The 15,998-nt window shown below is 33.6% G+C and overlaps 1 long non-coding RNA gene across 1 annotated transcript in view; it reads left to right on the forward strand.

The window, feature by feature from the left end:
- LOC123671999 overlaps nt 1-11,935 on the forward strand; it is a 102,692-nt gene extending 90,757 nt beyond the window's left edge. Inside the window, exon 4 of the long non-coding RNA XR_006746210.1 lies at nt 11,885-11,935. This is a non-coding gene — a long non-coding RNA (uncharacterized LOC123671999). The remainder of the gene's footprint in view (nt 1-11,884) is intronic.
- The last annotated feature ends 4,063 nt before the right edge of the window (nt 11,936-15,998 follow it).

The following is a 15,998-nucleotide window of genomic DNA, read 5'->3' on the forward strand; positions in this document are numbered from 1 at the left end:
GTAATCAATGAATATTATACCTTGCTCATGCCCGAATACTGCTGCCTCAACCTTGCACAGAACTTGCCCATAAACAAATATTTGTGAATGATATGATGTTCACGTTCAGATGATATCTTCACAATGTCTACAACCTCGATTAACTTCACTTTACAGTTATTCAACATTATTTTGTGAACTTTTTTGATTTTTTCGTCGGTGACAGCCTCTTTTTGGCGTTCACTGCGTTCACCGTCTTCGGTGCTCATTTCACCACGTTCAAAATTAGCATACCAATCAATGAAGATTGATTTTCCTGGTGCAGACACCGAAGACTCTTCATCAAGTCAAGATTTTGCTTCAACTGTATTTTTTCCCTTCAAAAAGCAAAAGCACAAGAAATTATTTTTCCCATCTTTTTTTAAATAACAAAAGTAGCTACACTCACAACGCAGTATCTCACAAACCAATGGTCGGACTGCTGTCAAATCATATGGATTAAATACTAGCACCGCCATCTGTGTATTAGACCGGAGAATTTTTAATTGGCCCAATATTCGTCCAACTTGGGCAAAATCTAAAATAATCGGCACACGGGAGAGCATAGACTATTAAGTTTGTTAAAGAAATTTTGTCATTCGGATTCTTAAAGACCTCAATGTTTGAAAAGGCTTAAAAATTTTTTTTTATCATCTGTTTATCATGAGTCTTGGGGATTAATTAGGAGGAGTGGTTGTACGAATTTACATGTAAATAGCGGTGTATTCGGTTCCGATGTACCGTATGTCCAATTTTCATGTTCGAATTTTTATATATTAATAATAATATACAATAAAACTGCTAAAATATATACCTACACCAGAAGATTGTTAAATTATCAATCTAAACGTATGGACATTTTCTCGACTATTCGGCATCGAGTAACAGCTGATCAGGAAAACCAGATCACTAGACATAAATAGGTGAAATTTCAACATGTCAGCTGTACGTGTAGATTGAAAATTGCGTGACATGAAATATTGTAGCTGAGTTGATGGCGTCCATGATCGTGAACTCTATTGTAAACAATCTTGTCATTCTCGATACGGCATTGATGTCACCGACCTACGTGTGGAGAATTTAAGTGTCCTTATACGTAGAGGAGGTGGGCATCATGACAGTGACATCAACGGTGCGGATGGTCTGAGACTATATGAGGAAGTGACAGAAGAAGAATTCGCTGAGAGCACTCTGTTATTTATTATTTTGAATGAAATATTCTATTGAAATTAGTTGAAGTCGAAAATACTGGAAACTGTGCGGAAAGTCCATAAGCTGCTAATGAAAAATTGAATTCTCAAAAAGGTTGGTAAAACAAAAATATCGATAAAATATTTTCACACTTTGTAGAGAGTCTTTAAGTGAGTCATCTTATAAAATCAGACTAATGTTTCAGATCCAGTATGTTATCATAAACTGAATGTCAAGAGTTCATGATAAGAATCGCAAAATTTAGTGTCCAACATGTGGATACAGTATTTTTTCTCACTCGTGTTTTTGCACTCGCCTTCCGGCTCATGCCACAAACTTACACCCTTGTGAGAAAAGTTGAACTTTCCCCACTTGTTGCACAATATACTATTTGGTATACTGAACACTTGTTCAAATCTCATACTAAGGGTTTTCCTATGAGAAGTTTCACTTTCAGTAGCCCGCTATCTTGGCAGCTTTTATTTTTAAAGCTGTCATCATTCAATATTTGGAAATAAAAACTACGCCACTACTAAAATTATAATGAAACACACTTAAATAACGCACTGAAATTGTTAAAATTCACTAGAGAAATTGTGAAAATTTTTCAGTTACAGTTCGGAAAACTAAAGCACTTTTGGGTCGTCGTGAAACACCTCCTCGACCGGCATAAGTGACTCTGGTAGGAATATTTGAGCTGTTGGGACAAGCTATTAATGTGGAGAATCGAAACCACTTACGAACAACTAGTAATATTGTTGCTGTAGCCAGTAGTGTAGACAAAAACCTAGGTTTCTCGATTCCTTGTCGATATTGCAAATTAATTAATCTCCAAAAGATATTGCACCTTATTTTGCATAAGAAATTAGGTCTTAAGGGTTTAAGTTCAGTTAACACAATAACTCAAGCCGGTCGATGAGCAGCATGCTGATTGAGTCCTTGAAATGCATTAAAATGATCCTGATTTTCATCAATAAAAATATTCAGTGATAAGGCTTGTTGCGCTTGGCGCTCGTAAAATTCAAGAATGATTTTTGAAAAGCCTCACCATGCTCTAAGTATCACTGTTTGATGCGGATTTTGGGCTGGTGGTGTAACTATATTTATTCGAAAATGATCGTTATAATAATAATAATAATAATAATAACATTCATTGATCCTTTAAGACAAACAAGTATAGGACAGGTCATAATAAAGCAAAAGAAAGAAAATTCAAAAAGATTAAACTAAACAATATTTGCAATTGACTGTTACTCGTATGGTTTTAAGTCATTATCCTCTAAATATTCTCTTACTGAGTAGTAACATTTATTCAGTAACAGATTCTTAACTAATTTTTTGAAGTAGTACATATTTCTACGTCTTATAGAGACTGGTAAATGATTGAACAGAACAATCCCCTGATAGTTGGGAGATTGTTCGTATTTTGATGTTCTGTGCCCAGGAATTACTAGGATATCACCGCTCCTTGTTGGGTATGATAAATGAATTGCGCTATCGAGCTTTGAAATATGTTTTTTCAAGGCCGGAATTGGAAGATATTGATGTGGACGACGTTTATTTTTCAATAAGATAGAGCTACGAGCCACACAAGCAACGAAACAATCGCAATTTTACAAAAAAGTTTTTGGGGCGTGTATTGGTGATCACAATTTCCACTAAGATCTTGTGATTTTTTCGAAGGCTTTTTTTCGTTAGTCTAAAGCCTTAGCGAGACTTTTCTTTTCCCGAGTTCATGCATTTTAGAAATATTGGTTTTGTTATTGTTTTCGCCACCTGTGTCAAAATACTATATACATATTCGGATGTGAAGAGCAAAATCAGTCTTGTTTTTGTTGATAATTTTCAAAGCAGAGAAAAAAGAAAACTTGAAGAGCTTTAAGGGAAAAGTCTTACTTTCATCACTACAAATTTTTTTTTAAACCAGAAAACCTTGAAATATCTTCGAAGTGATTTCTGATAATTTTTATTAATGGTTTCCTTGTTAGCTATTCCCAGTAGATATTTTTTTATGAATTCTTTCTGATCGTTTAGGTATCGTTTTCCATCCTTAGGCAGAATCAGATAATATCGAAATTAAATCAATTACTTTTCCATCAACCTTGGCCTCAGCTTGAATATCACATATATGTCAGTGTTCTGTCGACCACCAGGATTCCAGAAATACATTAGTAGGATTTATAGAATTACTAAATGAGTTTACACGAATGTTGCAATTTCGTTTAATTACTGTTGAATGTCCTGTCAGAGGACGCCGAATAATTTAATTGGTCATATTATGCTCACATCGATTTGAACAATTGCATCCTGATAAATGGACATAGCTGGTGGTCTCTCAGGACATTACCGTTAATCATTGTTATTGTTCTATTCATTGCAGATCTAATACCTACAGCAGTATTCAAGAATTCGAAAATATGTAGCCCTAAGATGGATATAGAAGAAAGTACAGGAAGTTAGAAAAAGCCTCGACTATTGTCTATTCATAAATTCTTGAACATAATATGAAAAATATGCTAAACTTACCTTACTTATTAAGTATATGAAATTGGGTGTTTGTTCACAGACAAACTTTTTGAGATTTTCGTTTATATTTAAAATTCTGAAGAAAAAACTAATTTAAAATATTCTGAATTAATTTGACCATAATCAAAATGCTTTCAACTTAGCAGACATAAGAGATAAGTATATACAATCGTTACATTTTCAGATCGGAGGCTGAATTTTTTTCTTGTCCATGAAACTTCTGTAAATTCAAGTTGACATTTTCAGCAGCATTTACATATCTCATCATCACTCTCTATTCGAAATGTTTTTGGAAGCTGATTAGATATCGAACCAAAATAAGTTACAACTTTTGTCACACCGATAAACGATTTAATGGCCAATGTGATTGTAATCGAAAATTGTTATTTATTTTAAAAAATCTTTATTTTATAATGTTATGATATTAATGACGCGGCTGAAAGTTTCAGCCAACAAATTACATTGTCGTATCGTTTTTACTACTAGAAAATCAATGTACTAATGTAATGTAGTGTAATCTATTTCAGTCTGTTGGGCGGAATCTGTCTTGTTCTACATATGATTTTCAATGAAACACTTGTTTCTGAGCTGTTGTAATGAAAATATATTACTAACCCAATATTCAAGATTGCATTGGATCGTTTCATTTCGATCAAACTAAAAATAATTTCTATCTGAGTTCCTGTGCAGAAAAATGCATTCTGACTCTCTAGTCAATAAAACCTATAACCATTGGCATTGTAGACAATACATATATCTACGCACAAGAAGCAATGGAAGACATCAAGTAATATGGGAACCAGGAATAAACACAGTCTATTGTTTCCTGCATACTGACTCATGTATTTGAATTGAAGACTTTACGAGATGTGCGATGAATTATTCATAAAATTTGTTGTACCGTACTACAGAATTTGTTCCTTTTTCGGTCATCGAGATGAATTGTCGTAAGATATTCTAGTTATTCGTGTTTTATTACAGAGGGTATGAAGTTCAAGGACCTTTATGCTTGAACTCTGGATATGCAAAGTTAAGAAATTTAAGATTCTTAGCCATAAATCATAGAGAAAAATCGGATCTATGAAAAAAGCTGCAATAACCTGAGCTGACCTTGAATAATACGTAATACGTTCGATGAAGTATTATATACCTACCATCTCTCACGACATCAAACACTTGGACCACTCAACTTCATCAAAACTCAAGATTTTCAAATTAGAGCATAATATATTTCTTATTATTTCAGTCAATTTTACGTCTAAAAAGAAGGAGGGTTACTTGCGCAAACCCATTACCTAGAATGAATACTTCAAAAGTTATTAAGGAAGCAATTCAAATGAGGAAAAACCGCAATGAAAAAACTGAGTGGAGTCTGTGAAGACGCAGAAAGAAACTAAAATTCGATGTTTCGATTACTGAATTGAACTTTCATGAATTGTAATCAATTATTCGTAATTGAAAATTGCATTGATTTATGGATTTTTCAACAATCTCAACAAAAAATTTATTATAATTCATGAAATGTCAAATTAAGTTATCGAAACATGGAATTTTAGTTTCTTTCTGTTTTTCGGAAGTCGCAGACTACTCCACAAAGAAATTGCGATTTTTCCCCATTCAAAGTTCTTCCTCGATAACTCTCGAAGTATTCATTTTAGGTATAGCGTTCGCTTTAGTGACCCCCCTTCTTTTTATAAGTAGAATTGACTGAATTAGTATGCTACGTATTTGCAGAATCGAAAATGAACAAGGTTTTTTAAAAAAAAAACCTTTTTCTGCAGAAATATTCGAAAATATATGAGAATCCCATTAGCTCATGAATAGTCGAGTTTTTATCCCAGTTATGGCATATCACTGAAATTGCCATAAAAAAGCTATCTAATCATGCAATAATATACTGGGTGAGCTATTTGAAATAAGAAAGTAGTAGTCTGTTTCCGGCATAACGGGAAGTTGTAGAGATCTGGAAATATTTTAGGGAGAAAGATCATTGTCTCGAACCCCAACATGCCAAATTTTAGCACAAAATCATGATTAGTTTTCCATAAACCTCTTACGAGCCATCGCGGTGAATCACCCTGTATAATCAACGGTAGTAATGTTATGGCTCGTATTCACTTTTTTTTATTGTTTCGGTGAAAGCTTTTTATATTCTTTCAACATTCCTTGTTTATTGCTGGCCTTCATTTGAAAACGTTATAATTTTTCAGATTTCCTCTTGTACTTATTCTTATCAAGAACAGTTGAATTTATGGCCTAGAAGAAAAGATAATGTTTGCATATTTCGAACTATAAATTCAACACTAATCACCCTTGCCTAGTCAAAATAGTAAATAATGTAGTATATCAATTAAACCGTACCTTATCTAGTTTGTTATAATATCTATCTCCTCGAAGTAATACGAATTGATTTTTCATAGTTTCTTGAGTACCCCACAGCGATCAAAATTATCTACGGAGAGGACCCCCTAACGGTGGAATTTGATTTATAACAATTTCTGATTATTCAGTTATTACCAGGCAGTTCGAACGACTGATATAAATTCAGTCATGACTCCCATTTCATGTAGGTTGTGAGTAATGCGAATATGGACCCTGTAATAGATATTTTCCTCTGGGATCCTGGAGAGTGTTTATTTGTATATGCGGGTATATTTCAGCTCTCCATATAGCGTAATGAAGAAATAATAAACCAGCTGTTTAATGATTATGGAATACTTGTCCTAGCGGATTCAGGTGTGAATAATCGCAAATGATGAAAGTGGAAGAGGTATAATTAATAACAATTTATTCTGGGATGATTATTCATCAATGTAATGGATTCATCCAGCTATCGACACTTTTGAGTTACGGCAGAAATAATGCCATTGGTGGTTGATTATAAGAGATCTTTTTCAGGTATGCACTTCTTTTTTATAAGCCTTTATTTAACTTGCAATGTTTGAATATATGTTTGTAAGTTCAGGTCCAATCTTGCAAATGAATATTGAAGCATTTATTCTGAAACGATCTCAATAAAATTTTGCATACATGGAAGGTTTGAATGACAATGTATGGAGGTGAAGTCATCCAAAATCCATGATGGCGGACAGTGCAAGATGACGGCCTATTTTTTTTTCGTGAACCACTGTGTCATGAGTATCAAAAGAAAGGTTGTGCTGAGAAGAATATGAACAATGAATTAATATCATTTCCAATCCAATATGACTGGAAATATAGTTCTGGTACTGCTGACAAAATAATGTGGCCAATTATTATATGCTGACCTTGCACTGTACACACAATGCAGGGCAGCACCGTCGACCATGCAGTTGTAGATTTGGGACCAAAGCTCTCCGCTACAGGCCAAGCATACGTAGCCTTGAGTAGAGTCAAATCACTTGACCCCCTTGTTAAAGACCTATGCAATATTGAAGCATTGAAGGAAATGAATAGTCTGAGAAACGATAAATCAAAAACATCAAATAAATAAATGGTAAATAATAATAGTTGAAAATGAGCTTTTATTTCGATACCTATTCTAAATAGGAAAAAAATGTATTCGAAAATAATTCATAAATGCATTCGCATTAGGAAAATTACATGATATAAAAGCTTGTCGCAAGATTCCAATTATGCGATATTTGAACCTACAAGACTCGAAAGGCAGTGAAGAACCTACTGGTTCATCAATTTCATAATGCATTGATGGATTTTTTTCGGCCCAACACGTTGAAGTATAAGATATAGTGGGAAGGACAATGGCTTTTTATAAGGTAAATTTGTTCTGAATGGACAATTTGGCAAGCACCCTTTTATCCTTTTGGACGGCATAGTCCAGGCGCTGATTGAAGGAGAGATTCTTATCCAAGATGACTCACAAGTATTTTACTTGGGATTTCCAAGGGTTATCACGTCCGTACAATTAGACGTAACCGAACTGTTTGTTTGACTAATCTCCTTCACAAGAGGAAGAGTAGTGCACTTTTCTGAGTTCAATCGCACCATTTTCCAAACTGCTTACGTCGGCGTCGTCGTGAAGGTATACTAAATGACAAAGGAACTGCAACACCCAGAAGGAGCTGTTTAAATTGAATTTTTTTTTTTGTGTAACATAGATATTATTTCAGGGAGTGAATGGTTGCATTTGAGAAAAGAATCGTGAAGGTTTTTTCATGTTATTTTCAATTTTTGTTATTCAAATGTTGTAGTCATTTTCTGCAAGTTTTTTAAATTTTACAACAAACCAGCTGTTCGAGGACATCTAAAGTCGATGTTTAGTTGTTGTTAAAATGTATAGATTACATGTGCATGGAATTTATCGCCAGCTAAATGAATTTGAAAGATGTCGAATTATTGATCTTCGGAAGGCGGGGTTGTCATTTCGAGAAATCGCTTACTGTACAAACAGAAATCCAACTACTGTTATGAGATGTTGTCGAGCGTGGTTTGATAATGCCCAAAATCGCGGTGGACAAACACATTATTAACAACCTTTTTAAAAAAAATTGTAAACCCTTCCTTTATTTCTTCAAATTTCAATCATTTACTCCCTGCTATACTATCTATGCTTTACCAAAAAAAATATATATAAAATTCAAACAGCTCCTTCTGGATGTTGCAGTTTCTTTGTCAGTTAGTATATTCAGTTTCCAATCGGGAATCTTGATTATGCACAAATCCAAGTCATAAATGGGTATAGACAGATAGCCAAGTTGGAAGAGTGGATTCCTAGGGTTGTCCTCTTTTCCAATTATATTTGTTGAATTCCTTCATCAAGACAGCTTCAACTGTAATAAGAGAAAATACAAAAAGTGTAAATCAACGGTCATCAAATTAACTGCCTTCGTATCGTCGATGAGTCTGAAATGAAATTGAAATGATATTAGACATTTCCTGATTTGTTTTGAATATTTTTCAATAAAAAAAAAATTAATAATACACCCAAACAAGACAAACACGTTGATATTGACTTGCTTAAAACACAATTAATTATTTTATCTTTAATATCATTGAATTCGCAATGCAGAAGAATGAATTAACAATAATGGACTTCTTAAAAGAGTAACGATTGACAGAAATGATTTTCTCGAATGACAAGAACCTGTCTCCAGAATTTGAGGAGGACTTCAAATTATTTATAAGCGACACTGAATAGATTGAATTGGACAAAGGATTTTTGGCGATATGTCAGGAGTAATCTTTATTAAATATAGGTAAATTGCAATATTAATTCATAATGTAAATATATTCAACTTCTGCATTCCAATAACTAAGGTAAATCTGAAACTCTACTTGGAATCAGCATATAGATTGAGTAAGGTAAGGAAGTTGATCATAATTACATATGTGTACAATATTCACGGTCAAATTGAATAGTATTAAATATATTTAATGTTTTTTATTTTGCCTTGGAAACCGCACCTAAAGCTTTTAGTTTTGATGTATTGCATTTATTTCAGTTAGTTATATGAGAGCAATATCGGACTCTGAAATGTGTAGGTACACAAAAAATGGAGAAATTCAAGCTTTCAGGTAGCCTTTACGCTCCTAATCTATTGTTCATTCACGTATAAAATCCACCCAGCAAATTTCAGGTTTCGGGAAGGTGCACATATATAAAAAAAGAGTTGAAGCGCTGACCTTGTGGCAGGAAAAAACTCAGAATTATATGGGTTGTAAAAGTCTGAAAAATTTTATTCAACATAACGATTATATTATGTAGTTTTACTGAAATTGAGCTAAATTAAATCACCCAAACGATGGCCTCGGTGGTTAATACACATATTATTCACGAAGAAGCTTTTGAAAGTGGTAAGGATTATGCAGGCACTTTTCCTCAATTGAAATTTTCAGATCGTTTATAGATATTTGAAAATCTCGAAATTGAGGAACACCTACAAATAGAGTCTGGTAGTAATATATCTTATATGATACGTCCAGGAACAAGTCTCAAAACGACGTTGTGCTCTCGGGAAACAATTTCCAACCATAGTTTCACATATGATACCCGGGAACTGAGAAGGATAACAGGGACTCAAATCTAGGAATGAACAATCAGTTCAATCTAACCCTTACTTTGAAAATATTTTCCTTTAACAGTTTCAAAGGACCATTGCTGGAAATAATTAACACAAAAAAAAATTCAGAATGAATAAATGAAAGAATAGTATGACTAAATGAAATTAATATTATTTCAACCAATTTACATCATTCAGTACAAAGTGATGCTCATCGATTTATCGAAGACATTTGACGAATACTAGTAACATTCAGGATTATTCAGTGGGGCGAATTCAACCATTTGTCAACCTCATTCCATTAAAAGTCAGTATGAAGAATCCAAATGAAGTCGCACCTGTCCTCAATATGCGACAATGGTTACCGATGAATCTGAAGAATGCGCACAGCACAGCAATAGTAAAAGGCAATATTTGTTTCTGTTATTTCACGAAGTAAATTGAAATAATTATAGGAAACAATTCCAATAGAATGGAGCAATGTTTATCAATTGAAATTGTTTTCTTTTCGGGTTACTATCCAAAGAGAGAGTCACGTGAGCGACTTATAGGAAGCGAAGTGACGCATTGTAGATCTTTTACATATTTGAATATCAGCTAAATGCATATTTTTATTGTATTCTGACATAAAGACATTTCAAAGGAGTATTTTTATTTATATAATTTCAGGGGTTAGATATAATTGTTTCACGAAATGGAAGAATAGATTTTCTTCAATGACTACTTAAAAAAATCAAACAACTGTTCGAAAAAAACATTCTCGAAAAGTCATAGAAAAACAAAGAAAAGTAATGACGCGAAATAAGGAGCTTTTGCATGTTCGTTCAAGTTCATGATGATCTTTCGCATGTAGATTTTTGCTTCGAGATAGTATATACACTCTTCTGACCACAAATCTAAATATGAACCTCTTTGTGACGTGATATTTCAAAAACGATGTCATTTTTTCATGGAAAAAGGAAATATAAAAATAAAGGAGGTTGGTCCAGTGGGGAGAACCAAACAATCCTACTCATATTTGAACCCTTCGCATGTGTCGTACTCGCTATTAATTAACCGCTTACTACAAATTCAGAAATTTTATAAGAAATGGAAAATAACCTAATATTAAATCAAAACTGAAACAAATTACGGAAGATAAGATATTTACTTCTATGAGAATAGGCAAACATTCGATAACAAAAGCTGTGTTAAATGTCTTGGTGATCAATTAGATAGTAGACGAAACTTCAACGAACACATCAAATACTGAGGCTGCAAAGCCCTAAAATCTCTTTATCCATTATTGAAGAGAACTTTTATACACCACTATGCTGAGAACTATAATAACATACGCTGCACCAGTTTATCCCAATCTGAAGAATTCCTCCCTGAAGTGTCTCTACCAATATTTCAGAATAAAGTACTTAGATTATTCAATAATAGTGATAGATATTCCAAAATCAAGGACTTGCATAAAAAACGGAACTAGAAACAATAACAAAATACATAAATTTCTATGAGAACCAATGCAAAACCACCGATATAACACAAAAAGTAACTCACTTGAGATATAACTATGACTTTCGTTTAAAACATAAACTGTCATCAAAATCTTGCGATCTATGCTAGAACCATAATTTGATAACCCATTAAAACTCAATTTCCTAGAACAGATTTTTCATTTTCATTTTCCTCTCAATTCAACTAAATGTAACTAACTAACTAAGTGTAACAAAACTAATTATTCTTCTTTTTCATTATTTGTTGTTGGGGTTTAAATTAGCAGTGTTGAACCCTCGGTTGAGCCTGAGGTGGCGCTGGAAAACAGTAACAAAGCCTACACGAACACCACTGCTACTCCCAACTCGTACAAGCTCTAAACTTCTGAGAAGTGTGAATGTTTGGGTTACTGAATTTATCCAAAAAAAAACATTATATACTCGAAATTTAAGTGATTTAACATCTATAGATTCATTTCATCTTTCAATGATAATTAGCTGAAAATTTCCAATCTCTAGCAACTGTTAGAATTTTAAAGTGCACAAATCGATACTTAGCTGAATATTATTTTTCTGATATTATAAATATTGTTTTCCCCATATCCGATATTTCTTCTACATGTCACATTATTATGGATTGTACCTAATGACTATTTCTTTTATTTTCAGATAATTATCGATGAGGTCCAATACAGACCACTCATAGTATTGCAAGGTGAGTTTCATAATGTGCAATTTTGTATTTATCTGTACATAATTCAAAAACAAAAATTGACTTCGCATCTTCTACATCTACAGCTTCTCGCTAAAATCTTTGAATGTACGATATTCATCATTGAATATCTTTGCTGAATAAATATTCAGTCAAGTTACAACAAATTCGGTTATGTAGTTTGAACTTCATCAACGCGGTCGAAAATGAAACTGCATTGCTCTAGATTCCGCAATGCATAATGAAATTGAATTGATTACGCAAAAATTCGCGTTATCAAACACGTTCTCTCGTGATAGCGGCCAAAACAGTTACTTTCTAGGTTTAAGCGTTGCATTTACGGTTAATATAAACCGCAAACTTGAATACTCAACAGAAAGTGAAATCAGGAAGATCCGTATCATGTAAAAGAAACAGAAATTATCTAATTGGCATCGAAATTCATCAAATCAGATATGAAGAAAATATAAGATTTTTTTGATATGGATTGCCATTGAAGTTTTTCTTGATGAATTAATTAATCATTAGTGACCAAAGTGTATTGTCTATTTGTCAAAATTCCAAAATTGAAAGAAAGAATCGAGACGTATTGGTATATCGAAGACACTAACAGGAGCTTTTGGATACCCGTTCATTCATGCGCCTATTACTTTCCTCATTTTTTATGTTTTGGTTTGTTTTTTATGATTTGATTCCGTGAAATTTCTGTTTGACATTGAACTTTTAGCTGAAATAAACCTTCATTGACGGAGAAGGCACACTAAGAAGAAGAAACCCCAATAAGAATCGTCGTAGTTGTTACACTTTGTGAACTGGATGATGATGTTTAAGTTTCAGGACATTTTCCTCAAATTGATCCCATTTTTTATGTGTTAGAGGACTATTCGATAAAAGTCATTTAATAAATCTGTCGACTTGCCAGAAATATTTGGATATAGAGTAGTATAGTCTCCAAGGGTGCAATTGGCATGAGTGAACGAGCGCTCAAAATTTCCTGACTGCACCTCAGTGCTTTCCTATTTCTTGTATATCCAGTTTGAATTTTCTATGATTATGATGTTACGAGATTGTTTTTCTGAGTATAAGCGCAAAATCTCAACCCGATCGGATCTGTTCTTTATAATAATAATAATAATAATAAATCGTACTTTATTTCAAATCATATTACATAACAAAATCATGAAAATGAAGTGAAACAGTGTCATATATATATATATATATTTTATCCCGTATAACTTGCCATATTATAGGGCTCTAAATTTAATAGGAACTTGTATACAGAGAGGGCCATTGAAAACGAAACAGCGGCTCTGTAAGTCGGCAGAACCGAGTTATATAAAAACGCTCGGACACGTCAACAACATTTTCGAGGGGGACATCGTTCGCGATGAAATTCACCCGAAATACATTCCATCCCTCGGAGCTGTGACCGCCACCCCTAAATTTTTAAATGGCATCATATGGCAAGTGATACCTCATTTGAAAGGTAGTTTCCTTCTCAATATCAAACAACAAAAATAAATAAATTCTATCCATTCGTTTTCGAGATATAGGAACTTGAAGTTGGGAAATAACTGTTAGGGCGTTTTTAGATAGAATGTTTCCTGGAAGTTGGATTGGAAGAAGAGGCGCTATAGAGTGGCCAGCCAGATCTCCAGATTTAACCCCACTCGACTTTTTCCTGTGGGGTCACTTGAAAAACAAAATCTATGCAACCGAACCAGAATCTCTGGAAGATTTACGACGTAGAATTATTGAAGAATGCCGTCGAATAACGCCGGAAATGCTGCAAAATGTGAGGTCTCATTTTGAACAAAACTTGTACTATTGTATGTAAATGGGTGGTAGACAGTTTGAACATTTAATTCATTGACAATGATAATTATCTTTCAACAGTTGCAATGTTAGATCTTATTTTTATTGATTGAGTGAATAAAAAGTTATTTCCCAACTTCAAGTTCCTATATCTCGAAAACGAATCGATAAAATTAATTCATTTTTGTTGATTGATATTGAGAAGGAAACTACCTTTCAAATGAGGTATCACTTGCCATATGATGCCATTTAAAAATTTAGGGGTGGCGGTCACAGCTCCGAGGGATGGAATGTATTTCGGGTGAATTTCATCGCGAACGATGTCCCCCTCGAAAATGTTGTTGACGTGTCCGAGCGTTTTTATATAACTCGGTTCTGCCGACCTACAGAGCCGCTGTTTCGTTTTCAATGGCCCACTCTGTATTTTCTTCTTGAAAGTTCTGGTGTCCTGAATTGCTTTTATATTGCCAGGCAATGAATTGAAAAGTTTCAGGCATCTGTATTCCACTTGTTTTTGGCTTGTTGTTAATTTGAATTTGGGAAATATGTAGTCCAAACTTCTAGTTTCGTGGAATGATTTTTCATTTCGATATTTTTGGAAAAGATGGTCGTTTTTCTTCATAAACAACAAGCACTCATGTATATATAAGGCATATATTGTCAGTATTCCATTTTTCTTGAAGTAAGTTCTACATGATTCATTGTATTTCAGATTGTTTACTATTATAAGTGCTTTCTTCTGCAATATGAACAAATCTTCTATATTTGATGTTCCATAGAAAATCATTCCAAATCTCAGCCTTGACTCTATCGTCGCGTGATACAGAGCTTTCAGGGCTTCATATCCAATGTATCGTGCCATTGTCCTCAGGCCATAGATATTTGTTCTTAACTTTCCGCTTAAGTAATTCACGTGTTCATTCCAATTTAAATTCGAATCAATATACATTCCTAGTAACTTGGTGTGTTCTTCTACCAAATTGGTAATTTGGTTTATACTTAAATTTCCGCTATTCATGTTAGAGGGTGTGAAAAGTACCAAACGTGTCTTTTCTTTGTTGAGTACTAAGTTGTTCATCTCAAACCAATTTTCACTCTCTTTTATCAATTTTTCGCTCATCATCCTTAGTTCTGAAAAAATCTTATGAATAGTTAATAGATTCGTGTCATCCACATAATTTGCTGCAATCACCTGCCCTTCTTCAACTCCAAGGCATGCATCAAAATCATTTATGTATATTAAGAAGAAAAGGGGGCCAGCTATACTACCTTGCGGAATTCCCAAAATGATTTCCTCCAATTCCGAATTGAACACTCTTCCCTGTGACTCCACTTGTACCATTTGTTTCCTAGATGCAAAATATGACTTTGCCCATTTCAAAGCCGGTCCTCGTATGCCATATTTTTCTAATTTTCTCATCAACTCATCTACACTCAAACAGTCATATGCTTTAGTCAAATCCAAAAAAATTCCCATTGCATATTCCTTGTGTTCAAATGCTTCCACTATTTTCGATACAAACCTGAAAATAGCCGTTTGAATCGATTTTCCCTTTCGATATCCATGCTGACTTTCCTTGAAGAACGCATTTTCTGTTAAGAAATTCATGATCTGCCTACAATACGCTATTTCTAGTATCTTTGAGAAGCTTGGTAAGATGCTTATTGGCCTGTAATTTCCGTATTCATTAACGTCACCCTTTTTATGTATTGGTTTGACTATTGCTATTTTCATTCTTTCTGGAAAAATACCACATTTGAGGGAGTTGTTTATAATGTGATTCATAGGTTTAACTATTTCCTCAGCTGTCTGTTTTATTATTTTGCTTGATATTCCATCATATCCACTTGTTTCTTTATTTTTCAACGACGTTATAATTTCTTTGGTTTCTTCTAAATTTATTGGTCTCAGTAACAAGGATTTATTTTCTTCCACATACTGGTATTCACTCCTGTTTCTTGTTATATTTGCTGTGAGTCTTGTAGCTGCATTTATGAAAAAGGTGTTCATATCATTGACAATATGGGTTGGATCTCCATTCACTTGAAATTGATTTGTTTTCTGAGAGTTATTCATTGATTTTATGAAAGACCACATAGTTTTATTTTTATTTTCAGATGTTTTGATTTTCCTGTCGAATTTATCTTTTGTTCTCCTTTTCAAATGATTATCATATTCTAATTTTGTTTTTCTATACATTTCCCTGAACGATTCATCGTGTGTGCTTAACGTTAGCAGTATATCCAATTTCTCTT

Source organism: Harmonia axyridis, chromosome 2 (genome assembly GCF_914767665.1).
Source record: "Harmonia axyridis chromosome 2, icHarAxyr1.1, whole genome shotgun sequence".
Classification (NCBI taxonomy): domain Eukaryota; kingdom Metazoa; phylum Arthropoda; class Insecta; order Coleoptera; family Coccinellidae; genus Harmonia; species Harmonia axyridis.